This window comes from Rousettus aegyptiacus, unplaced genomic scaffold, assembly GCF_014176215.1.
Source record: "Rousettus aegyptiacus isolate mRouAeg1 unplaced genomic scaffold, mRouAeg1.p scaffold_m13_p_3, whole genome shotgun sequence".
Lineage (NCBI taxonomy): Eukaryota > Metazoa > Chordata > Mammalia > Chiroptera > Pteropodidae > Rousettus > Rousettus aegyptiacus.
In genome coordinates, this window is record NW_023416306.1 from 111,094,467 (window position 1) to 111,120,872 (window position 26,406).

At 35.7% G+C, this 26,406-nt stretch overlaps 1 long non-coding RNA gene across 1 annotated transcript in view; it reads left to right on the forward strand.

The window, feature by feature from the left end:
• LOC118600398 overlaps nucleotides 1–26,406 on the forward strand; it is a 93,074-nt gene that overhangs the window by 40,778 nt on the left and 25,890 nt on the right. Inside the window, exon 2 of the long non-coding RNA XR_004950036.1 lies at nucleotides 10,340–10,413. This is a non-coding gene — a long non-coding RNA (uncharacterized LOC118600398). The remainder of the gene's footprint in view (nucleotides 1–10,339; nucleotides 10,414–26,406) is intronic.

Here is a 26,406-nt window from a genome sequence, read left to right on the forward strand (position 1 = left end):
CTCACAGATATTTGCTTCATACTTCGGATTATAATCTAACATGATTTTATTCATTTTCTTGTTTAAATTGTACCAACTTTGGCAATTGGGAGCTCTATTGGTTGGCTTCTATGTCCTTTTAACATGCCCCAATTATTGTGGACATTTTTTTTTTTCCATTTTTGAGCACTTCATTACTTTCTGGCATGCTTCAGGCTCGTCTTGTACACATTTCCTGCCCCAGTCCTAGTCTCAGACGTTTCTCCAAGATCCCTGGTTCCTTTTATTGGAGAATTAGAAACCAAGATCTGGGTATTAGGTGTGCTCATTTATATTGGAGCGTCCTGTTTTTGCCCCTCTCAATTGATAGAGCACAAAAACATATGTGTATGTTAACTTCTGGATATACACATATTTATAAATATTTCTACAGGTAACTATCAGTATCTACATTAAGCTAGACATAAATGTATACCAATGTCTCCAATTCTAATCCATTACATAATGGATTATTTTAGCTTCGACCTCTGCTTATCTGTGGTAGTTTCACAACTGTTAACTCATACCTCCATGAGAAACAATTTTATCAATTAGGGTACAATGCTTATATGCAGTTTCTGCTATCTTTAGTCATGCAGACTTTACTCATTTCCACAGTTCATAGGTAAGAACCTTTTCTCTCTACCTCCTTCAGAAAGGTGTTTTATATATTTGTAATCAGTTAGAATATTTTGTCACATTCTACATTCCAACCTCCTGAATTATTTTTTTTTTATTTTACATATTAAGGTATATTCTTATGCTACAAAATTCTATGGATTTCGACAAATATGTCATGTTATATATCTACCATTATAATGTCATATGGAATAGTTTGACTGCTCTAAAAGATTCCCTATGCCTTACTAGCACACTTATCCTGAACCCCTGGAGACCAGTGATCTTCTTCTAATCTCTGAAGTTTTACATTTCAGAGAATATCGTACAATTTGGATCATAAATCATTTAGCATCTGCTGACTGGCTTCTTTTACTTAGCAGTATACATTTAGGTAATCTATGTCTTTTTGTGGCTTTATAGCTCATTCAGGTCTTTTTTATGAAATAGTATTCTATTGTGTGGATATGCCATAGTTTACCTGTTTACCTCTGAAGAACATCTCGGTTGGATCCAGTTTGGGAAATTATGAATAAAGATCTATAAGCATTTATATGTAAGTTTATGTGTAAACATAGTTTTCAAATCAGTTAGGTAAATATATATAAGTATGATTGCTGGATTATATGTGTGAGCCTATGTTTAGCTTTGTAAAAACCTGTCAAGCTGTCTTTCAATGTGGCTATAACATTTACATTTTCCACTAGCCTTGTAATTTTTTTATCGAATGCTGGACATGTTTTATTTAGTAACAGGAACTGAAGTAAATAGGATGTGAGTCTGTGGATTTATGTTAATCTGTCTAGTAGTTTGACTGTGTTTAATGTTTACTGCAGCTATAGATTCCAGAGGCTGCAAATTTCTCCAATGACCGATATTTTGTGTCTCTTCTTGACTTTAGGCTGCCCTAAATGCTCCTCCTTAGCAAGATTCTAAATCTTGCAGTTCTTCAGCTGTAATCTATCACTATTCTATACCAACAGATGTCCTGTTGATATGGTGGTCAGGCATGGAGAATGAAAAGTGTTCTAAAATTCTGTGATTGAATCATAGTCTTTTAGTAGGCCTGTGTCTCAGGGCTGTGATCTTCACAAGTATTTCCCCATGGTATAGCTTTCTCTACTCTACCATTCCTTTTCTTGGCCTCCGTAGACTTTTTTTTTTTTTTTTTTTTTTAAATCTTAGGTGAGATAGGAAGGAGCTTGTGTTGGAGGGATGTCCCTCAGCTGAGATAAGGCTCTGGCAAAGTCTTCTCTCCTAGAAGACAGAATTTTGCTATGGAGGAAGTCTGAGCTTATTACATAATGATTACTCTTCCCCAAACCCTGCTAAAGCCAGAGCCATGAACTAGGGATCTTTTTCTGAGCTCTACCATGAGAACCATGGGAGATACCTGGAGGTAAAGCACATGAGAGTGTGGCAACCTCCCTAAGAGTCCAGTCCCCAAGGGTTTCCCACTCTCATGTTAGTCCAAACTCAGCCTTCAACAATTCACTAAAATTATCATTTATGTCTTCTTACCAGTTTATGGCTCCAGCTGCTTCTATTCCAGGTAAGCAGATCTTGGCTGTGTCTTCTTAGATGTACCTGCCTCGGCAGGTTGTTAGTGCTGGTTTGCTTTGTGACCTCAATTCTCTAATGGGTCCAAGAAAGTTATTAGTTTTTAGTTTGTACACATTTTTCTTGTTATAAAGACAGAAGTGACAGCTTTCAAGCTCTTTCCATGTTGGATCTGAAATAGGAAGTCTTCCAGGCTGCGATCTTTATGTGCATTAATTGTATTTAATTTTCTTAACAAGCAATTGATAATGTCATTGCTCTCATTTTATATATGAGAAAAATTGATTGACCAAATGAATCTTAAATTTTGTAAATGAGATTAAAAACTAATATCAAAATGCTTGGAAATGTTAGAGGAGAAAAAAAAATCATTTCTTAGAATAATGCACCTTCTCGAATTGTTGCCTGTATCTAGTTTTGCCAAAATGTGTTTCATCATTACTTTATAGCTAATGGCTTTTTTAAAGAGTCTGTGTTGAATGATTAAAAATCAAGTTCATTTTTTCTTAGAGAATATATATAACACTAGGTTACTTTTCATTAACTTCTACCTAAGATAAAATTTATATATGTTCAGTTTGCATTGGAGCTTTATTTTTATGCTGTAATTTCTACACATTCCTCAAATTGAATTATTGGAAAACCTAGGTTGTGGCGAGGTTCTTCCAATAATCCCAAATAACGAAATACCTTGGAATAGAATCACCATGTACCAAAAATGCTGAACTTTGTAGTGGTTGTATTCCAGTAAGTTTCAGAGTCATTCTTAATGTATGGAAATAACAACTTTTCTATATTTGAATATATATTTTTCACTTTACCAGAGGCAACAGAAAAGTACATATTCATAAAATTAAATCAGAACTGTTACATTTCTGTTCATTCTTTTCTGTAAGTATACAGCAGTTGAAAGATAGATTGAAGAGGTTAAGTGATGTTCTCACAGATTCACTATGATGTGTAAGATAAAAGAGAACCATTAAATTGTATGTCTTATTTATGGGGAAACAGAAGTGGGCCCTATGGATTGTCAAATACTCTATGAAATATAACTGAGTCTAGTAATGCATTTTTGCTAATCATTCTATTGTTTGTCTGAGCCTCAGCAGTAAGGTAGTTTACTCAGTAGTGGCTGAGTGGTTTATTTGTTTTCATAGCATTTGGGGGACTGTTTTCATATTTAATGTTTAAATTATGCTAATGAGTGGTTCATGCATTCTCTTTAGGAAAGGCTCCCAGTCACATGACACAGAGCCCTGGCAGCATGCCAAGCCCAAGAAAGTTCATATAATGTCAAAATTATTGAAGAACCCAGAGAGAGACAAAAATACTGTTGTGCTCAAGTGATGAAAATAAGGCTAGTTCTCTGATGTGACCTGTCAGCAGACAGTTGACTCCTAAATGGCCAGAGATGTAGCTTTTGAGTAGAGACCTTATCTCCACAGTGGCTTTGGGCAGAGCCATTAAATATAGTTTGGGGGTATGAATTCAGGGAAAACTGTATCTTGCAAGTATAGTTACGATGTGTGGTCACCAAGAAAAAGTAAAAGTATAGTCACCAAGAAGGGGTTTCTCCACTGATCTCTGCACATTGCCTGTATCCATGGGTATTTTAAAATGAAGAAATAGGAAGCACCATTAGAGAAAGAATAAATAGCTTCTCTTCCTTAGAAAAAAATATAACACTTTCAAATATGCAAAAAGAGGAATCAGAGCAAATAATGTAGATTGCAATTCTAAATTAGAGAAACACTGAACTTTTCTTATTGCAGGGATTTTAATCTGAAACTCATGCTGAGCATAGGAAGGAAAAGGCAAGTTTTCATAAAGTTTGAAATTATTGGCAAAATTGGCCATGTAGGTCCATTTTTTAGGGGAGAAAGACAAGTTCTTTTTTCAAATGTACCAAGGTAGGTATCTATTAAACTAAAAATATAATAAAGATTAATAGACAACAATTTAGTTATATCTTTGAGAAGATAAAACAAAATATGTATTGTTTAAACTGAAAATGGTTAAAATACTGCTTTAGAGATAGGTAGACTTAGGTTCAAACTACAACTCTATTGCTTCAAATACTGAGAAACTTAGAGTTCTTTGTAAAAGAGGGACACACAATGACACTTCCTTCATTGAGTTATTATAATTGTCTGGATGAACAATAGAAATATAGTTATAAAATGCCCAGCGGACTTCATGGCATATAGTGGGTGCTTAATAAATGTTATATCCAAGGCAGAATTTGAGAGTTGTTATGATATATGTAATTTATTTTAAAATACTTCTGTAAGAAAGCAAGCAAGCGAGCAAGCAAGCAAGCGAGCAGGCAACGTGTGATATATGTAGGTACTGCTTGGTTTGAGTCACATACTAAACAGAAATTCAATTTTCAAGGCAACCAAATGATACCTTATCAGAGGTTCACACTCTAAAATGTGCTTATGATAAGTGTTTCAGTTATATTTGTCTTTGATTAGTACCAGATGCTAGAATGAAAGCTAGAAATGAGTTTTCATTGGTGATATTTGTGGTTCATTAATTAGCATAATGGACTGTAGAAGTAGGCTTTCGCTGATGAAATGAGTAGGATTCTCAGTATATGTGGAATGGATAGAATATTTTAGAGATCCTCTGCCCCCAACACACACACACACACACACACACACACACACACACACACACACACGCTTCCATAAATAGGAATTAAGAACTACCAGGTCCTTTGTAGCCTGTACCTTCAAAGATGGTGTGGTATCTATGGCTTTATCCTACATCTAGCTGTTGATGCTAATGTAGATTATCAAGACCAGGGAATACTGCTTCTATAATATTGACTCATCTGCCTCTAGTGAGTCTCTTGTGCAAGTGTGGTAGGCACACTTCATAGGACAGAGAATTAGGGTTTCGGTGAATTTATAGAACAGGCTGTGCAAACTGCTGTACGCCTGCTTGCTAGTAAAAATATAATAAATGTCAGCATATTTGGGAGACTTCGGTCAGAAACTTGCTTTCATTGAAGAGGCTATGTCTGTAATTATAATATATGGTGGCTATAAATACATACCAAAAACATCAAATTAAATGGAACTGAATTAGCTTAGGCCAATTCAAAGTAAGAGTCAAAAAGTAAAACCTTTAGTTGGAACAAAGTAGGTAAACCCAAGTTCACGAATCCATGAAAAAGTAAAGTAAATGAGGGCCACTGGGCAGATGACAAACAAGGAGGGCACAACTAACTAAGATAAAAGGAGGTAAAAGGCCTAAAATAAAGGCAAACAGAAGTCAGAAAGACTGAGGAATCTTAAGAGGCAGGGAAAAGCACACAGGTGAACAGGCAATGAAAAACTTTGATCCACTAAGCAGAACTTTGCCTCAGCCAGGGAGATGGATACAGTTCCAATTAGGCCAATACTCATTTTTGAGCATCTGTAGGTAGAAGTGAGTGAGGTAAAGGAGAAAGATGGGCCATGTTGGGAGACATCTCTCAACACAGGAAGATCCTGACAAGGGGTTTATATTGTATCAACCCCTCTGTGTATTCCTGGCACACTTTTCTATCTTCCTTTAAAGGCACTCGCCTTGAGGATGTGGAGCAATCAAAACCTTGAGACATTGCTGGTGGGAATGAACAATTGTAAACCACTTTAGAAAGCAATTTGGTCATTTCCTTTAAATATAAGACACATTTACCATATGCTCCAGCAAACTCACTGCTAGACATTTATCCAAGAGAAATGTCTGTTCAGAATAGCTTTATACAAAGCTATTTATACAAAGACTGTTCAGAATAGCTTTATTCTTAACAGTCTCAATGTAGAAAAAAAAACAGTCATCAACTGGTAAGTGGATGAACAAATTGTGGAATATACATACAATGGAATATTACTCAGCAACAAAAAGAACTAACTATTGATAATATCATTCACCCAAATATTATACCGCATTGGTACATTATCATCTTTGCTGCTTTGTGTGTAGCAATGGGGAGTTTTTGTAAGAAATACAGAAGTACAGAGAAAGAAAGCTGGTAGGATTTTCAGGCACAGAGGCAAGTTGGTAGAGAAAACAGTTTTAGCTTGGAAAATATTCTGAAAATTCTCTAAGCAAGTCACAAAGTGTGTCTACTGTATTGAAAGTTGTCACCTTTGGACATTCAAATGACATTCATGTGAGGCATTTTGTTTTCTCTGGATACCACTTTTTCAAGAATTGGAAACAAAGCAACTTTGATAATTTTTTTCACTATCCTCTTCTCCTTTAAAACATAAAAGCTATATTCTTTTCTCTTTAAAATAACCAATGCTAAGTTATTAAATAATATAAATTGCCTTTTCAAATTTTAGCACAGGAATGGATTTTCTTTGTAAACTTTAGCTCACTTTGCCCAAAACCAGGAAATAACAGAAGGGAAAGAGACCCTTTTTGTACCTATAGGAATCTATTGGGAGAAGTACTATACACAGGACCAAGAACATAGTGGTATTCAAAAGCCGAAATTCATAAACAAGCTAGTAGTAATCAATGGAAAGGTTTATAATTTAGAATCTAGTTGAAAGATGGTTAATTGCCAAGACTTTAAAAAATAAACTTGTTTATTTATTTTTTATGGGCCTTGCATATGTTAATAACTTATTATTATGTATCTCAATAATCCCCAGATAAAATGGGCAGAAGTTTCATTTAACAATAGTCGTTGGTGAACTTTCTCTGTGAACTAGTTCTAACTTTAATTTGTGTTCTCCTAGTGAAAATTAACTGTAACTGTATTATCTCCCCCACCTTTTTTCCCTTTCTGAAGAGTGGGAAGTGAGGCGCAGGATTGCCAAAGAGAAGAATCTCAAACAATGGAATCAGAAACTTTTAATATTGTACAAAGGAGATGAAGTTAATAAGCTCTACCTTGTCTATAGGTACAGTTCTCTGCCCCATTTCCTGGACTAGAAGTGAGCACAGAGCCTGTTGACCACTAGGAAATCTTAAATGGATGTCTTTTATATGATTCATTCACAGAAACTGATATAACACACCCTTTGTTTTCTCTTTCACCCACTTTTCTAGTGTCAGTGATATGAAGCAAATGGGCAAAGGGGACAGATATCAGGCATTGGGAACAATCAATGGGCCAGGCACACTCAGACTCTCAAAGTACATTAGAAACATACCAGGTAAAGTTATTGAAGCAATTGTCTCTATAAAAACTAGTGCTTATTTAAGGGAATAAAAATACAAGCAACAGGTTGGGAGAAACTATTCGCAAAACACATATCTGATAAAGGACTTGTATCCAAAATATACAAAGAACTCTTAAGATTTAATAGTAAGGAAACAAACAATCTAATTTAAAAAATGTATAAAAGATCTGAACAAACACCTCACCAAAGAAAATATATAGATGGAAAAAAATAAGCAGATGAAAGATGCTCAACATTGTGTCATTAAGGAATTTAAAACAACAATGAGTTACCACTATATGCCTTAGAATAGCTAAAATTCAAAACACTGACAACACCAAACGCTGACAAGGATGTGGAGCAACAGGGACTCATTCACTGCTGGTGGGAATGCAAAATGGGACAGCCGCTTTGGAAGACAGTTTGGCGGTTTCTTACAAATGTAGGCTTACCATATGATCCAGCAGTCATGCTCCTATGTATTTACCCAAATGAATTAAAACTTCATGTACTCACAAAACTTACACATACGTTATATTTATATCTAAATATAAATATATATATTTATATTTAGATATATAAAAATATATATTTATATTTAGATATATATAAATATATATTTATATTTAGATATAAATATGTTATGATAGTGATATAAAGAAATAAAGAAATGAGCCATCAGGACAGGAAAATACATGAATGAATCTTGAATGCATATTGCTAAGTAAAAGAAGCCACTCTAAAAAGGCCACATATTGTATGATTCCAACTATCTGATATTCTAGAAAAGATAAACTATGGAGACAGTAAAAAGACCAGTGGTTGCTAAGGGTTCAAGGGAGGGGGGAGGAGGCATGAATAGATTGAGTACAGAACATTTTTAGAATGGCAAAACTATTCCATATGATATTATAATGATGGATACATGTTATACTTTTGTAAACACCCATGGATTATATAAAATTAAGAGCAAACGCCAACGTAAACTATGGACTTTAGTTAATAATATTAGTATGGGGTCATCAAATTTAACAAAAATACCACACTAACACACGATGTTAATAGTAGGAGAAAATGGTGTGTGTGTTTGAGTGTGCGTGTGTGTGTTTTGGGGTGGGAGGAATATAGGAACTCTCTGTACTTTCTATGCAATTTTTCTGTAAACCTAAAACTTCCCTAAAAATAGACTGTTGAAATACACAACAATGACAACAACGAAATTATGCTTTTTAGAGGTTGTTGACTTCTAGGCATATTAATTCCCCTAATCAATGAAAAAAACAACCTCTAAGCTTCCCTTTCTGGCTTTTAGAGGTCATAATATCTGCTGTCATTTATTTTTTATTCAACAACCACTTACTGAGAGCCAGTAGTGCCAAGCTGTTTTAGGTTCTGGAAATATAGCAATAAACAAAATGGATCAAGCACCTGCCCCCATGGAGCTTATACTTTGTGGGGGAAGATAAATACATACACAAATCATTAGAATAATTTCAGATAGTGATCATCAATGCAAAGAAATTTAAAAATAAAAGCATGGTAATTGGATAGAGAATGGTGGGGAGAGACGTAGGGAGATCAATTTTAGCTAGGGTGATCCTGGGTGGCTTCCCTGAAAGATGTCCTTTAAACTGAGCCTTTAATGTTGAGAAGGAGGACACATGAGGAAACTGTGTAGTTTAAAGCCTTTAGGGGAGAATGTGTTTAGAATGGCTGAGGCTTCAAAAAGAGAATCAGTGCCATGATGGAGCATGGAGCATGGAGAGTGAAGAGTGAGAAGCAGAAAATGAGATTGGAGCAAAGAGCCAGCCCTGGATCCTACTGCTGCTTATTTTATTTTGTTCAGGGAAAGCTTCCAAAAGTTGGAGGTTGTCCCAAAGTTCCATTCAAATGACTTTTGGAAGATGATATACATCTACAACTCATCTGGGTGGATCTACACTGTCCATTCTATATATGCAGCACATACTTACTTACCTAATAGCTGGAGAAGTAATGCAATAAGAAATAGAAACTACCACCAATGAGACTACCTGTATTTTGCCTAATATCCTATAAGCACATATTTTCTTCATAGTCATGAAATGTTCAAATATCATGAAAATAATAATATATGCCAAAATACTTATAGCCCAGATTTAATAGAAGTTAACAATTTGCCACTTTGCTTCAGAGCTTTCTTTGTTTTTGCTTTTTCTTATATAAGATATTATGGAATACACTTAAAAATAAAGCTCAGTCTCCCATCCCTATCCTTTCTCCTTCTCTCCTAAGGTAGTCTTCTGCAGTTGATGTGTACTATTTCCAATGAACATATTTTAAACATTTTCTATAAATATATTTTGTCAGCAAACAATGCATAGTACTGCTCTGTGTATTTTAAACTTTGTATAAATAGGATCATACTTCATACATATTTTTGTAACTTGCTATTTTCCCATCAAAGTTGTTTAAGTAAATAAGACTAATTATTTAAATTTGTGTAGGTTGATGTATGGTGTTCCATCGTAAGAATAAATTTATTCATTCCCCTCCTAATGAGCAGTTTTGTTATTTGAAATAGTGCCACAGTGAAAACCCATATAAATTTTTCTGTTTAGCCATGTGAAAGAGTTTCTCTAAGGCAGGGGTCCCCAACCCCTCAGCTGAGGATCAGTACTCTTCTGTGGCCTGCTAGGAATCAGACTGCACAGTAGGAGGTGAGCAGTGGGTAGGCAAGAAGCTTCATCTGTATTTGCAGCTGCTCTCCAGCGCTAACATCATCACCGCAGTTTCACCTCAGATGATCAGGCTTTAGATACTCTCATAGGAGCACTGGTCCCTGGTGCCAGAAAGGCTGGGGACCACTGCTCTGAGGCATATACCTAGACAGGAACTTGCTAGGTCATAAGGCATGTGCATGTTCAGTTTTATTAGGTGGAGCAGAAACTGCTAGTTGCCAATCCCCAAACTTATTCTCCTTTGATTTTCAGGTGGACACAAGGATGTCTGGACACATTTCTCAACGTCCCTTTGCTGTTAAGTGTGACGAATTGGCCAATGATATGTAAGTGAAAATGTATATAGCAGCCCTCAGTCGATTGTTGTAAAAGATAGTTGACATATATATCTTTTGACCTTTCTTTTGCTTTGTGCCCTTCTTTACTGGTATGAGAATTATAAGTGTGACTAGAGGTCCAGGGGCCATTTTGGACTATGAGCATCAAGGCCTCACTCTAGGGATATCAGAACTGGAAGGAACCTGGGTACCCTCCTAGAGACAGCTTACTAGCAACAGACTTCATTCCTTGAGACTTCTCTGGAGAAATATAAATTTATTTCTTATATAAGACCCTGTTGTTTTAGGTTTTTTGTCACAGCCATCCAGCTGTAATCCTAACTAATACAATAATACTCCAAATTGGTTTTCAATCATTGCACAAGCAATGAATAAGCTTGTAATTATTATACATTATTTTATAATTGTTCACAGCATTTTTATAATGACATCTTACTTTTATCTTCACATACCCTATGAGAAAGAAAAACAAGTACAGTAGGATCCCCATTCTGCAGCTCAAAGGGGTGAAGCCCAGGGAAGTTCAATGACTTGACCAAGGTTTCAGTAATTTAGTACCTGGGGATAGGTAAAGACATTAAGGGTAAGTCTGGTATCTCACAGGCAAATGCTGTGCTCCAGTGGGGCTACATGAAAAGACATTCTCTTGAATGTGATCTAATTACTCTGACAAACCTTACCTGTCCTACTCCCATTTAATTTATATAACATTGTGATAAATGTCTATCACAGACTGTCCTATTGCTAAGAAGGAGCATATTGAGTTGCATGCTAGAATGTCCACTTGGGGTATTGGCTCAGACTGTGGAGAGTCATGCCAACCCAAGAAACTAATTGGTTTACAGAGAAGGGAAGGCAAAATATACATTCATCAGAGGACACTGACCAATTCCTGCATGCCTGCCAATTTGTGGGCTGATGTTGGCACTGGATATTAAAAAGTCAGTGATCTCCATGCACAGCTGGAGGGAATGGAGCTAAAAAAAAAAAAAAATCAGAATTTAAAAAGGAGAAAGAAACTTGAGACTTAATCCTATTTTTAGCTTAATTTTTTTTTCTTTTTCTTTTTTATCATATGGGGGTAACTCAGAGAAAATGGAGTATATCGGAATAATTCATGCTGCTCCGTGGGGTGACAGAGACTGTGCTGAGGGAACTCCTGAGGATAGAAGAAAGTTTCTTAGAAAATATCAAGACTGGTTGTTAACTGCAACTTGAAATGGTCTGAAGATGTGTTTCTGGCTGCTGCTCCCTTGAAAGGGCCCTGTAAGCACATAAGAATGCTCACTCACATTCAAGGGCACCTTGGGATCTGACTGATATCAGTCTGAGGGATCATAAGTTCCATCTTCTGCCAAGAAGATGTTTGCCAACATAATCTTTGTCACTTCTGATGCCAGGGTGCAAAGGACCCTTGAATAGAAAGTATGTTTGACATTGATGTGTGAAAACAAGGGACTGTTAAGAAAGAAGAGAGATCGATAATTCTTTGTATTTTACTTCCTGAAACTCAAATCAGGTAATTTATAATATATTCTCTTTAAAAATTTGATTTTATCAAATATCTTTTCAGCTATTATGGGAAATTGAACTGCTAAATTTTATATCTATTTTCAATATCATGAAACATGATAAATAGTGAACAATAATATAAATCGAATTCACTGAGCTACAAGGTACAGTCTGGCTCATGTATGCCAAATAAATGCCAGCTACTTTCCAAACCAGATTTAACTATCTGTGCTTGTTAGTGGGCAACATACATACTTAATAAAAATTTAAAATTCTGGTCAGAGCTCAACAAATTTAGTCCCTGCATACTGAATTCCTCATTGAAAACATAACGAATTAAAAATGGAAAGTCCAAAGAACTAGAATTTTTACCAAATTAGAAGTTTCTTAATTTAGTCAACTGACAGGAGACGTTGGTTCTGATTAACCCATTAAGGCTCTGTTTTTATCCGATTCTGCTGCCTCCTACTGATGGGGAGGCCACATGGAATGCCTGACAACTATGTTAAGTGAGGATTGTTATGCAGTGGGATGAATATAATGGGTAGAGTTGTTTGCAACTTAATTTCCAATCTCTGTATTGCCTCTAAGTAGTTCTGAAATCTTGGGCAACCTTTTAGCCTTTGTCTCCTTTAGTGTAAAATGGGGAGATGGAAGACACTCTTGAATATCTAGTCCAGGTTTTGTGGTTTATGATTATCTCGCAGTGTACACCACTGATTGAGATTGCTTCTGATTAAGAGTAAAATGTAATAGTATGCTTTCAGTGCTTAATCACATTTGGTTTTTCTCTCCTTTCCTGATTCATTACAATTAAGTAGGGTCATGTGACTCTTTTCTGTGGACTATAGATATAATGCCTCTCTGGACCAATGAATGGAAGATCAATGTCAGTTCCTCATTGCCTCTATTCCCTGCCGTGATAACCCTGCAAGCTCAATTTTGAGATAGCAGAGCCACAAGATAGAAATGATCAGAGCCCTAATACTTGGATGAGAGCTGCCCTGGAGAGCCATTAAATTTGCAAAAAACTTGGAAGAGTATGAAAAATATTTGAATAACTGAGATTTCAAGGTTTTTAACTGCTGTGTTGCCTGGTTAGTGGACAACAAAAACATATTAGCTAGACCCAAGTGGCTGACCCAGAAGGACTCATTTAAACCCATGTAGCAAATGAATACAATTGACCCTTGAACAACATGGGAGTTAGGGGTACCAACTCGCTTATGTGGTTTATAATCTGCATATAATTATTAGCTCTCTAAAAAGTTAACTAATAGCCAACTGTTGACTGGAACCCTTACTGATAACATAAACAGTCAATTAACACATATTTTGTATGTCACATGCATTATATAATATATTATTATAATGCACTAAGCTAGAAAAAAAATGTTAAGAAAATCATAATGATGAGAAAATACACTTATAGTACTAAACTATATTTATCAGTAAGGTAAGTTTTTAAAAACTCTCTGTATAAGTGGACTTGTGCAATTCAAACTCCTGTTGTTCAGGAGTCAACTGTAATTGTTCATAGACAAAGTCACACAAGACATAACAAAGAGAGCATGAGCACTTATCAATAACATTGAAAATAGGCACGAGATGCTCATCATTGCTAGCTATTAGGAAAATGCAAGTCAAAACCACAATGAGATACCATCTCACACCTGTTAGAATGGCTATAATCAGCAGGACAAGTAATTACAAATCTTGGAGAGGATATGGAGAAATAGAAACCCTATACTCCTGGTAGGACTGCAAGTTGGCACAGTCACTATGGAAACACTATGGAGGTTCCTCAAGAAACTAAGAATTGACCTACCATATGATCCAGCAATTCCTCTTTGAGGTATTTACCTCAAGGACTTAAAAACTCATATTCGAAAAGATATTTGCACACCGATGTTCACAGCAGCATTATTCACAGTGACTAGGACATGGAAGCAACTGAAATGTCCTACGATAAATGATTGGATAAAGAACATGGAGGGACCTTGCAATAATCATACTAAGTGAAATAAGCCAAACAGAAAAGGTTGAAAATCACATGAAATCACATATGTGGGATATAAACCTAAAAGTAACAAATGAATAGGACAAACAAACAGAAACTCATAGACATAGACAATGGACTAGTGATTACCAGAGGGGAGAAGGAGGAGGAAGGGGAAAAAATTAAAAAATAAAATGTTTAAAAAAAGTATGTATATATAGTATGAAAAAATAAATAAACTGGCATTTAAAAGAAAATAAGCACAGAAAAAAATAAAGAATTAGAGATACTTAACAGAGCACACAGCAATCACTTAACAAATGCTTGTTTAATGAAAGGGTAATATGAAGTTTCTCCACCTGTTTGAATGGGAAAAGGGGATATGGAGGAGGATGAACTTATTGAGAGCGTCTCTGCATACTGAGCATCGTAGCACATGACAGTGCTCAAGAAATGTTTGTTGAATTCAGATGAATTGAATGAACACTTAGTTTGGTGAAACATATGGCTGACTTTCAAACTGACGATATAGAAATGGATATCGGTCCCATTCCTTACTCATTGCCTCCACCTTAAAAGTAGAAAATATCTAAAATTTATACATGTATATGACTAGCATTTGCACATTTATGCATTCAGTAAATATTTATTGAGTGCCTGTGTTGCTCAAAGCATTAGTTAAACTTGGTGATATAGGATGGGATAAGTCCTCATGGAGTTTACATTCTGGGACATTAAGGCTAAATTACGGCAGGGAAAGAGGAGTGACAGACACTAAATAATTATTTCAATAAAATTGTGATAAGTATTATCACAGAATTACAGTGTGCTTTGAAACTGTGTGATTGGGGGGACCCAACCTAGGCCAATAGTCAGGGAAGGGTTCCAGTTTTCTCCCAAGTCCTGATTCCCACCATGATAATTCAGTAATTAAAGGACTTGGCTGAATTTTTCAGCCCATGTGTGAAATCTTGTGACTGTGACTTTGCTCACAACCACGGTGGTTGCCAAAGTGAAAGGAAGGCAGATGTTTTTCCAGCATCTTCCTTGCTTTCACTTTGCTTGAATTTTGATGCAGCAACATTAGTCAATCACACTAAATATTGCAAGACTCTGGCTGTGGGAAATGGGAGAAGGTGGGGAAGGGATTCTATCCCTTTTTATTTATACGGAGATTTGCATGTGGTTTTGACACTCTGTAACCTGGAGTCCCTCCCGATGAAGGAGAAACTATTATTTTACAGATTATGAAGCTAAGAACGAGGGGTAAGCAACTTGCCCAAAGTCACACAGCTAATAAATGCCAGAGCAAAAACTTGAACTCAATAAATCTGGCTCCAGAGTGACGGCATTTAACCCCTGCTTTACACTGTATTGCTTCTTTCAATGCTAGATTTTATAAGAGCAGAATCGTCTTACTAGGAGATCAAGTTCTGAGTTTAGTATGTAGCTGAAAATCACTGTTAGCAAAATTACCCTGGAAGAGTCTTACAAAATCTAAATAAATCCAATGTGGTATTTTTTTTTTTTTTTTTCTGATAGCTTAGAACAGGTTGCTGCTTGTTTGGTGGAATATTTAATAAAGTAATTGCTTAATGTTTTGGGGCCATGTTATTAGAAAGGGACACATCTAAAGACACTAAAACCACCTGCAGCTTGGTGAGTTGGTCACTTTGAGAGGCACAATAATTCTGAGGCCAACCAAAGGCACATGTCCTCTTCTGGAGAGAGCAGGCAGAATTGCTTGCACTGTTTTTAGTTTTTCTCTCTATTTGTTTTATTTCCTTTTGCAAACTTACATAATTGAACCTTAACAAGTTTAGTATACTTTGGATGTAATACTACTGTGTACATTGATTTGTTACATTTCCTAAGTAATAGAGTTCTTTTATAGACAATATTTTCCCCTTCCATAAAAATGTCTGATAAAAATTTTAGGGGACTTTAGAAGTGAGAAAGGAAGATTCTTTGTGTCAAGTAGGACCCAAATCATACCACTTAAATGAGTATTTCTGAAAGGATGAGTGGGAAGCTGAATTTTAAAGCAAACTCCCAAAGTGATTTTTATGCATCCTGAAGTTTAAAAGTCATCTGCATGTCTATCCTATTAAGAGGAGAGGTTAACATTGGCTTATTCTATACATAAACTTAACAGTGAAATCTGCTTTTTATTTTATCATTCCCTGCAGTTTTGGGTCCTGATGTTGCACCTGTGACCCCTAGTGATCATTTCCCAATTATCATATCTAATTCTCCCATGTTGAGTTCACACTACACTTAGAATAAGGAATATAGGTAGCTAAATACCACTACAAGCAAGATTCCCATCTGTTAACTAAACTAGCATCAGTCAGGGTTAATGGCTGCGAGCAACAGAAACAAATCTCGTTTATTTGGAGCCCAAAGCACATTTTCTAATTACTTGGAAAGCTCTGGGGGCTACCAAATGGGAGAGAATTAGGGGATCAGGCAGAAAAGCAGGGAACAAGGGAAGAACTCTGGAGAGCTGGGAACAGGAACGAAGCAAAGGTTCTGCAGCAGGAACAGACTGGCGCACCTCATTTCACTCCTTCAAAATTGGTAATGCGTATCTGATCTGCTTGCTGAGCCTGAATCAGCTGTAATCTCCTTGACTGTGCTGAGGCAGGATGGGGATGTTTTGAACCCCTTAGCTCCTACAGAAGGTGGTGGGCACCAACTCCCACCACAATTGCACATAAGGGAAGGGTCTGCACCCGCAAAGGGAGGCTCAAGTGGAGTTGGAGTCTAGGCAGACCAAAATAACAAAAGCATCTACTCCCATGACTACCTGCGAGGCAGCCTCCTCCCTATGGGTGACCATATATCTTACTCTAATTGTGGCACCACGATCTATGTTCTTCTTATCTGTGAAATGGGAGCTTATAGGGGAATATTGTTAAGATGAACATATGGCCTTTTTAACATAAAACCAAATAGATTCATAAAGATTCTCTCTTTTTTCTGTGTGTGAGCCAGGTGTTTTTATCTGCTATGAAAAATGATAAACATATTAAAGGATTTGAAACTGTTAGAAGTATACCATGGCTTAAAGAAAATACATTGATGTTTTTGCTTGTTTGTATTCTTTACTAATCAATTTCTAGGTGCCTGAGGTCACTTATCATTCATTCATTCATTCATTTGTTCATTAATTCATTTTGCTGTGTCTTAGGATCAAATCGCTGTGGAGGATGTCCTTCTGACTTGTGGCAGCACCTACTATACTCAGTTTCTTTCTTATGTATCACTCTTTTCCCCTCTGGCTGTGCCCGAGCTCTGTGTTTCGCTTGAGCCTGGCTAACCTACCTCTACTGGCTTGTAACAGTCACACTTAAATGTTAATTTGTAACTTTGGAAAAACTAACGAATGATTCCACTGGGATTTATTCAACCAAATGATGTCCTTTGGCATAAAAGGGTATTTACATCACTGTTAGCTTCCTCTAACTGTAGAAACCAACTTGATTTGGCCAAGGGAGCTGGATAACAGGAAACAGGAAGGAAATATATCTTTACAGATAGATAAAGATATTGAGAAAGTAGTCAGAATATGTGCAGATATTTACTAAGATATGAACTAAAATGTTTTTGTAATTTTGACTTTGATTCATTCTGTAAATAGTAGGGATACCTGTTATAAATAAAATTCCCACTAGTATTTGCAGATTAAAATTGATAATCAACTTACAGTGTTTGAAAAGGAAAAATGATACTATTGTGGCAAAGGAAACTGAGGCAGAGGTTATTGATTTGGAAATAATGGCATACTAGGTGGCAGCTCTACTAAACCAGAGATATAGTCAGTAATAGAAATCCATCTTGGAATCTAATGGTATACCCTTAGTACACACTGGCAGCCATATCTGAATGTGAGGTACATCATGCTATCTTTTGAACTTCATCACCACTTACTCCCCAAAATTGAAGGCATATTTGAAATGCTAAGCAATTTGCCCTGTATATCAAGGATTACTGTCTTGCTCAAACTATAAGTGCCAAAAATATTGACACATGACCCATTCAATGTAAACAACTTATTACTTACTTTCTGACTGACATGTAACCCTTTTGCTTAGTTAAAAATTTCTCTCTAAATCATTCTAACGATTATCCTCCTGACTCCTCATGTATGAGCGAAAGAAGTCATAATCCCATTTTTACTTTCCCAAGTCAAATTCTTAGCAAATTTATTCTATTTTCAAAAATAATTGCTATTTTCTTTCTATCTCTTCTCGCAGGGGAAAATAAAATCTTCAAGGGCTGCCATGCCTTCCTCTCATGATGTAGCTGGGAAATGTACAACTCAGGGCTGCTAATGCATGGAATAAAAATGGACAGTATTACTAACTCCTATTATCATCATTGTGTCTAGAGTCTATGTCAGTTCGAAACTAAAATGTCCTCCTTTGCATCCACAGTATTTTAAATATCACAGCAGTATCTGCATTTATATAATGCCCATCTACATGCTATCAAATCATCTTGACAAATGTTCCATATTTCCATCTCTGTGTGTGCGTGCGTGTATGTGTGTGTGTGTGTGTGTGTGTATCACAAACTGTGAGGTTACACAAGAAAAACTTTTGGGAGGTTATATACACGTCCAAAACTTTCAGTCTTCAATGATAGTAAGGATCACGTAACTTGGAGAAAATACGGGTAAAAATGAATCCAAGTAGACCAGAAATGATTAGTCAGCTCCATTTTTTTTTTTCTACAACCAATTTTACATCATTAATTTCAAATTCAAGAGACTGGAAAAAAATTGACTTCTATTTAATGAGGTTTGATTTATTCAACCTTGTGTTATTAGTGAAAATTGAATACCTTGTTAGTTGGAAAATATATTTAAAATAATGCACTGTTTTGAATGAATTATCAGGTTGATTAGTATATAAAGATAATATTGATATTTATTTTACATTTGCACAGAATGTTGGCAGTTTACAAAGTACGTTCATGTGCATGACTTTGCTCACTTCTCACAATCTTTAGGTATTATTTTATGAACAGTGTTAGGATCCTCAAGCTCTGAGATGTTAAGTGACAGCTAAGTGAAAAGCAAGGGTTCAGTGTCTGGTTTTTAGTTGAGGTTAGCTGTATCTGGTTTTATGCCTCTAAATCCCTTTTACTAATCACTTTTGCCTAAAATAACTAAACAAAAAGATGGCTCTCATTATCTCTTGCCTGCTTTTTGTCTATCGTGTCTGATGCAACCTTCTATACTGCCCATTCTTGTTCTTCCTAGAAGCCGTCTTTCCTAACAGACTCCTCTTGAAGCTCCGTTGACTAGAAGTTAAATTTTGAACTCTTTTTTTTTTTCTCATCCAGTGTCTTTCAGAACCAGCCTGAAATTTGTCTGCAGCCCTTGTTTTTTAGTCTCTTCTCCCCTCCTATGACCTATGTTCCAGCCACACCAACTTTATTATTCCCTCAACACGCTGTGTTGTTCCACAGTGTGTGTCTTTGTACCTGTTTTTTTTTTTTCTCCTCTGGAATGCCTTTTCTTTATCCTCTATTTAGTAAATTTCTACTTCTGACCTGAGAACCAACTTAAAGATTATCTCCTTTATGAAGCCTTTCATCCTTTCTTAGGACTCACATACATTTTATTATTGTTAATACAACATGAAGTTGAAATCATGTAAATTAACTTCCTAATTATAGGGACCATATCTTATTGATATTCACATACTCCCAGGACCTAGCACAGTATCTGGTGTTCAGTAACTAGTTATGGAATTAATAAATAAGGTACCAGTCATTTCTCCAACAACACTGAAAACAATCTACATTTATTATATATCAAAATTTTTTTGCAGAAATTCTACTTCTGAGTATATAACCAAAAGAATTGAAAGCAGGGTCTCAAAGAGATAATTACACACCCATGTTTTTAACAGTATTATTTACAATGGCCAAAAAGTGGAAGCAATACAGATATACATCTACAGATGAATGGATACACAATGAGATACTATTTAGTCTTTAAAAAAAAAAAAAAGATTTTCTGTCACATGCTGCAACATGGGCGAACCTTAAGGATATTGTGCTAACTGTAAAACCCAGTCACAAAAAGATAAATATTGCATGATTTCACATATACGAGATATCTAGAGTTGTTGAACTCCTAGAAACAGAAAGTAGAATGGTGGTTGGCAGGAACTTGGGGGATGGGGGAGGAGAAAGAAATAGGGAGTTGTTTAATAAGAATAGAGTTTCAGTTTCACGAGATAAAAAAAGTTCTAGAGATTGGTTGCATAACAAAGTAAATATACTTGATACTATCGAGCTGTACACTTAAAAATGGTTAAGATAATAAATTTTAAGTTATGTATATTTACAATTAAATTTTTTAATTAAAAACCTTTTTAGTAGCATTTTTTCTTAGTTAAAAAAGTAATGAACTAAAGATATTTCGAATATTTCAATATGTATATGTGCTATAGAGGAGGAGATAAGGTAGAGAAAAAAAACAAAAGAAAAATGTATAATATTTCTACTCTCAAGAGCTGATTTTCTCATTGGAGGGATAGGAATCAGACATATAAAGTGTTAATATGATTTCAAAACAATAAATGTTGATAAAAGTAGTTTGATCACTCCTGGAGTCCTGAGGTAAGATTAAGTAGAAGATATTAAATTTAAACTAGGTTAATCGTGGAGCTCTTCCTGGAGGAGGCAAATATGTAGCCTGGTTTTGAAGATTCAGTTGGGCAAGTATTGATAAAGCAGTAGGCAATACGGTCTGGAATGACATAGAAAGTGAAAAGTATAAACTATTTTTGAGGAGGATATTCTGACTTTACAGGAAGAACTTATTAAATTCTACAACAGTTGTGACTTACTTAGATGTATGCGTGTTTAAGCTGAAAATGTTTTAAAATCAATGATAACTTAAGATTCTTCTAGGAACAGTGGAATTCGTGTCAAATCAAGTAAGTGCCATTTATAATCTCTCTTTTTCTTTTTGAGTAAACTGAGGCACAAAGAGAGAACTTACACAAAAAGAATATGTAATAAATGGTAGAGTATGGTTTTAAACCCATGCCACATAGCTCCAGCATTCATGTAATTACACATCAATATGCTTTGCTCTCCAGTCAATTCCATGATAAAGTAATTCTCAGTGCTTCATTTCTATATGACTTTTCTAAGGTCCTCTGGTTTATTGACAATTTTGAAAAACACATTAGGAGAGCTTGGAATCCAGCTGATTGACTATTTACAGATAATTAATGAAATAAAATGATTGAATAACAATATGAGAAATTCAATTTAGAGAGAAACGTTTTTTGATATGGGTCAGTTCATTTGACATCAGGTCGAGGTTAGGGAATCTACTCTTCTGGAAAAGTCTCTGTGATGATGCTTCTAACTCTGTGGCCGTGGCTGTTCTTCACATACAGTACTCCTTTGTGGGTTATCGTTTCATGAAATTTCCTTTGCATCTTGCCCAGTATTTTCAAGTGTATGAGCTACAGGCTGTCATCAACATGTCTGGCTTTCATTAGAATTTATATCTTTTCCCCTCAAGATTACAGCAGATGTGTTAAATTATTTTCAAAAGAAAATCAGATATGGGTACTAGAATTGGGTGTGTATGATTGTGGTGGGAGGCGTGGTCAGGAACAGCTAACTCTTCCACATTAAATCATATATATTAATATTTAATATGAGAAAAGACATATCATGGTTTGGATGCTGCTTATAGAAAAGTAGACTGTGTTATTCTACATTAAATTATCAGAAGTAGAGTCAAATAGCAAAAAGAAAAAGGTAATTATTTAATCTTTATTCTGATACAAACTTGCAACCTAGGAAGTATTTTACCATATTTGGAGTTCTTTTCCCCCCTGTTTTAACATCAAAAGAAAACCATATAATTCAGTAAGAATTTATTAAGTATTTGAAAATTATATTCAAGTGATCAGGTCCTAAATTCTTTGACAAAAAATGGGAAACAAGACTGCACATTTTACCAGATTTCCAAGTGAAAGAAAATCTCTTACTATTTAAACATCACGAGTTAGAAAATAAGTCTTTTGGATTTGATCAGTGCAGACATGTAAGACAAGAGAAAAGAAAATTATTCAAGGATCTCAAAAGCCCTTTTGGACAGCAGACCACTGACAAAATATTTCACTTCATTAAGTATAAATGAATTAGAGACATGTGGGTTGTGTTTTTCTCAGAATGGGCTAGGGCTTAAAATGTAAGGGAAAATAACTCTGAGCAAATCCTATTTGGTATTTTGCTAAACCTGAACCATTTTTGCCAAAAGTTTATTTTTGTGGCTTAGTTTGGAACAAAATATAGGAGGACAAAATGAACACATTGACTTACATAGATGTATAGGTTTTTAAGCTGAAAATGTTTTTAAAATCAATAACAACTTAAGATTCTTCTAGGAACAGAGGAATTCATGCCCAAAGTATTGAAGAGCTCCATTGTCTTCTGGCCCTATGTCTGAGTATGCCAGAAAATTTCAAATTTTGCCTTATAAAATGTAAAGATCTGATATAAGCCTAAGACGTAAATATGCTTCAGGAAGCACTCTTTAACAAAATCTGAATTTCGGGCTTTGCCTTCAATTCTGATCTACCTACCCGTTGTGACACATGTGCGTCTCCTTTATGGAATCAGTGAACAGCAAGTTGGCTAGAATGTCATGTGTGTACTTGGTTGGCCCAGCACGGCTGTACTAAGATTATCACAGTTTCCTTAACTCAGATTCTTGTACTACAGGTTAGGGCAATATTGTTATTTAGACATTTTTAAAAATTTAATTGGATTTTTTTAAAACAAGAGTAGAACTTTATCTTTTTTGTCTTGGGCTGTTAAAAGTGGTATAGAGAGACCTGAATTCTAAACACACCACAGTGGCTGAACAATGGGAAACCTTTGATTATCTTATGCGACGTCTATCAATGCCTTGGCAAATGATTAATTTGAGGTGTTGGGAATAGGTCGAAAAGCTCAGGTATAGTGGTGGTCATTTGGTATTAGATATGACCCTTTAATCACCAGACCTTCTTCATATATATCAAAAAGATCACTTCAGAAGAATGAATAAAATTTCTTATGTCTACAATATTCTGTCAATAAATGATTCCATTTGTGGTGCCTACATCATGTTATTACTATTCCCCCAAGAATGGTAAAGCAATTTTCTAATATTTTCTTGGAATTCCAAGATCAAAAGCTCTAGAGACATGCCTTTCAATTTTATCTTTGAAATTTAAGACAGCAAAAACAATAACAAAAACACAGGGCATTAGTCAAAGTTTAAAACCTCAATGACGACTCATAATTTTCAGTTATATCTCAGAATAGAGGCAAGAGGATATCTAATCTATGAATGAAAGAACTAGGCTATTTATGCTAGTAAGCCCAGAAATATGAGGAAGCTTTTAAATATCTCTTCCTCTTCATTTTTTTGACTCTTTTTCTTATTTGCTTTAAGCAGTAACAAAGAAATGCTATTTTCTTAATACCACTTGAAAACACCATGTAGTAGTAGTAGTAATAGCTAGCTCTTATATAGCATTTATAAGGGGCTGTTCCACTAGTTATAGTATATTAACTCATTTAATCATCACAACAAGCATACGAGATAGTTACCATTATTATCTACAATTTACAGAGACATTAAATAACATAAAGTCACATATCAGTGGTAACACCATAATCTAGGTGGTCTGACACCAGAGTTGGTACTCGTAAAATTAATACAAGGCTGCCTCTGTGGAAGGTTGTGTGTATGAGAGCAGGTGAGGCACATAGCTATTAGGCAGAAAACCAATAACTTCTGTCATGGTGAGCAGAGCCTGGCATAGAGTAAGTACTCAAAATATTTGTCAAATAGGCAAAAAAATCAAGAATGAATAAATAAAGTCTTTGATGGCCTTCAGGTACAAGGCTTTGTATCTAATAGTCTCTCGGTGAGTGACTGATTTATAGTGTACAGCTATATTTCTGTAGAATTTAAGTAGAGAATTTGGAATATGGTGCAAACCATTCTGCCATTTTCCTTAAGATAAATGAAGGGCAGTTTTTCAGAGAGGGGCAGTTTCCCATGATTGGAATAAGACGGATTAACCCTCAGGGGTTTTATCTGGGTAGCCCCAGAAGACCAGGAAGTGGTCACTATTTATATAAAATGCAAGTTGGTTCTATTGTTTAAGTTTGTCATTATGCAAAAAGCTAGCGAGTCATGTATCTTATGCTAAGCCCCTCTCAAGCTTCTATCTAAAAGATGTCTGACAATTTTAAATTTGTTTTCCAGCCTTTGCTTAGGTTGCCAACTGGAGAGAACACCGCTCATTCACTGCAGTTTCAAGTTCCTATTATACCTTCAGAGAGCACAGAATGTATTTTTATGTGCTGTTCACATTTTTTTTTTTTTGAAAGGAGAGAGAATATGAACTGTCTTGGTCCTCTTTTACATGCATTTAGACTCAGATATCTTATTATTGTGTCACAGATATACATCATATAATTTAATATTGAGTAGGGATCAACATGTAGCCAATTCGCAGTCATAGACTTGAGTATAGCCTGTTCCTACCTGAAGACATTCAATGAATGGAAATATGGATTTACAAACCAATATTAAGAAGTGGTTATTCTGATTAAAATTATCAGCTTCCACATCTGTTAGTAGGCCAGAAACTACTTACCTAGAGTTCAGATTAGAGTAAAAAACATTTTTAAAAAGCCTTAAAAGCTCACATGTTATCGTAGATCATTAAGAAATGCCTTTATAGGACTGTAGAGCCAACGAACAATTCTAACAATCAATAATTTTGTCTATTATATTTAATATCAACTATTGATTCCCAAAAAGCCAGCCCTGGTCCAAAAATGTTCTTTTAATTTATGAGCAATCAATTCAGCATACCATTCCCTCTGACCCACAGCAGACAAATTGGCATTAAGTTTATAGGTTCCTAATTATTAAGAATAGGAAGGGCTTTCATAGATCATCTGATTCTAACTTCTTGTTTTGTAGATGTGAAGACATAGGGCCTACTTACTAACCGAAGGCTATATAGCTAATAAAGTACAAAACTAGGAGCAGACTTTTAATCTAGGTCTTTTTCCTGTCACCACATTACATAATGAACGTATTTCATGCCAAAGTCTGCACAACTTAGAGTTCATTGCCTATAGTTTCATACCATGCCTAAAACACTATTCTCCAACCCAGATTACTCCTGGGTTTATTTTCTTTTTATATGCCTAGATTCCAAAGTGAAGAAGGCTCTTGGAGTATGTGGTAAATGATATTTTCCAAGGACTGTCATAATAATATTTTCCATTTCATATACTCTTCTATGTTGTGACCTTGCCATTTCCCCATTAAGAGTTTATTTCTTCAACCCCTTTGAATATGAGTGGGCTCTATAGTTGTTCTCTTCAATAGAACACAGAAGTAATGGTGTTCTAGTCAAAGGAACCCTTAAGTAGCCTGGCAGCTTCTGCTTCCTGCTTTTTGGAGTGTTCTCAAAACTCAGTTTCTAAACTGTGAAAAGATGGAGCCACATGACAAAAACATCTCTTGATGCTCCAGCCCAGCTAAGCTTCCAGCTGATGGCCAGTGTCAACAGCTAGCCATGTTGGTGCCATCTAAAACACCCAGCCCACTTGAGTTTCAAATGACTCTAGCCCTAGCCGATATCTGCCTATAAGTGCATGAAAGACTCGAGGTGAAAACTGCTCAGGTGAGCCCAGTCAACTCATAGACCTTAAGAAATATTAATCAATTATTGTTTCAATTTCACTCTTTGGAGGGGCTTTGTTATACAGCAATAAGCAACTGGAATAGTTTGCACAGAAGTCAGCAGTCTTGGCTGCCCACAGATCCATGACATTAAACCTCACATGCACTCTCACCTCTGCCAGGCAAGCCCCTCTTCAAGCCTCACTGACTCCCACGCATATGCTCACCTTGACAGATCCAGCTCTCCCACTCTTCCTGTTAGTGAAAACTGTCAGGTTTGAAACTGATGACTGGGTATGTGGATTTTCAGTAGAAATTCTAGGAAATTTCGAAGTTTCTTAACATAGAAAAAGAATATTCTATTTTTCCATATGGTTCTCTCCCAAAAGGGTCAACAGAGGTCATAGAGCTTATGAGCAAGTTGGATATAATGTTGACCTTTCCAGAAAGCACAACTAAATTTAATACTCCACGTAGCAACTGTTTTAGACTGAAGGAACAGTATATTTGCTTCTTCCTTCTACAAAGTTCTGGTATTTATATTTTTACTTTAACAGTTGTATTGCATACATATCTTAATTTTAAGTCACCTCTCAATCCTCCTGAAAAGGAGCAGGGTCCAGATTACAAACAAATAGTATTAAGTCCCTCCCCCTGGTCCCTGCTGGTCAGGTCTTCAAAATCTATGACAGATACTTTGCTCTTGTTGTTTGGAATAGAGTTC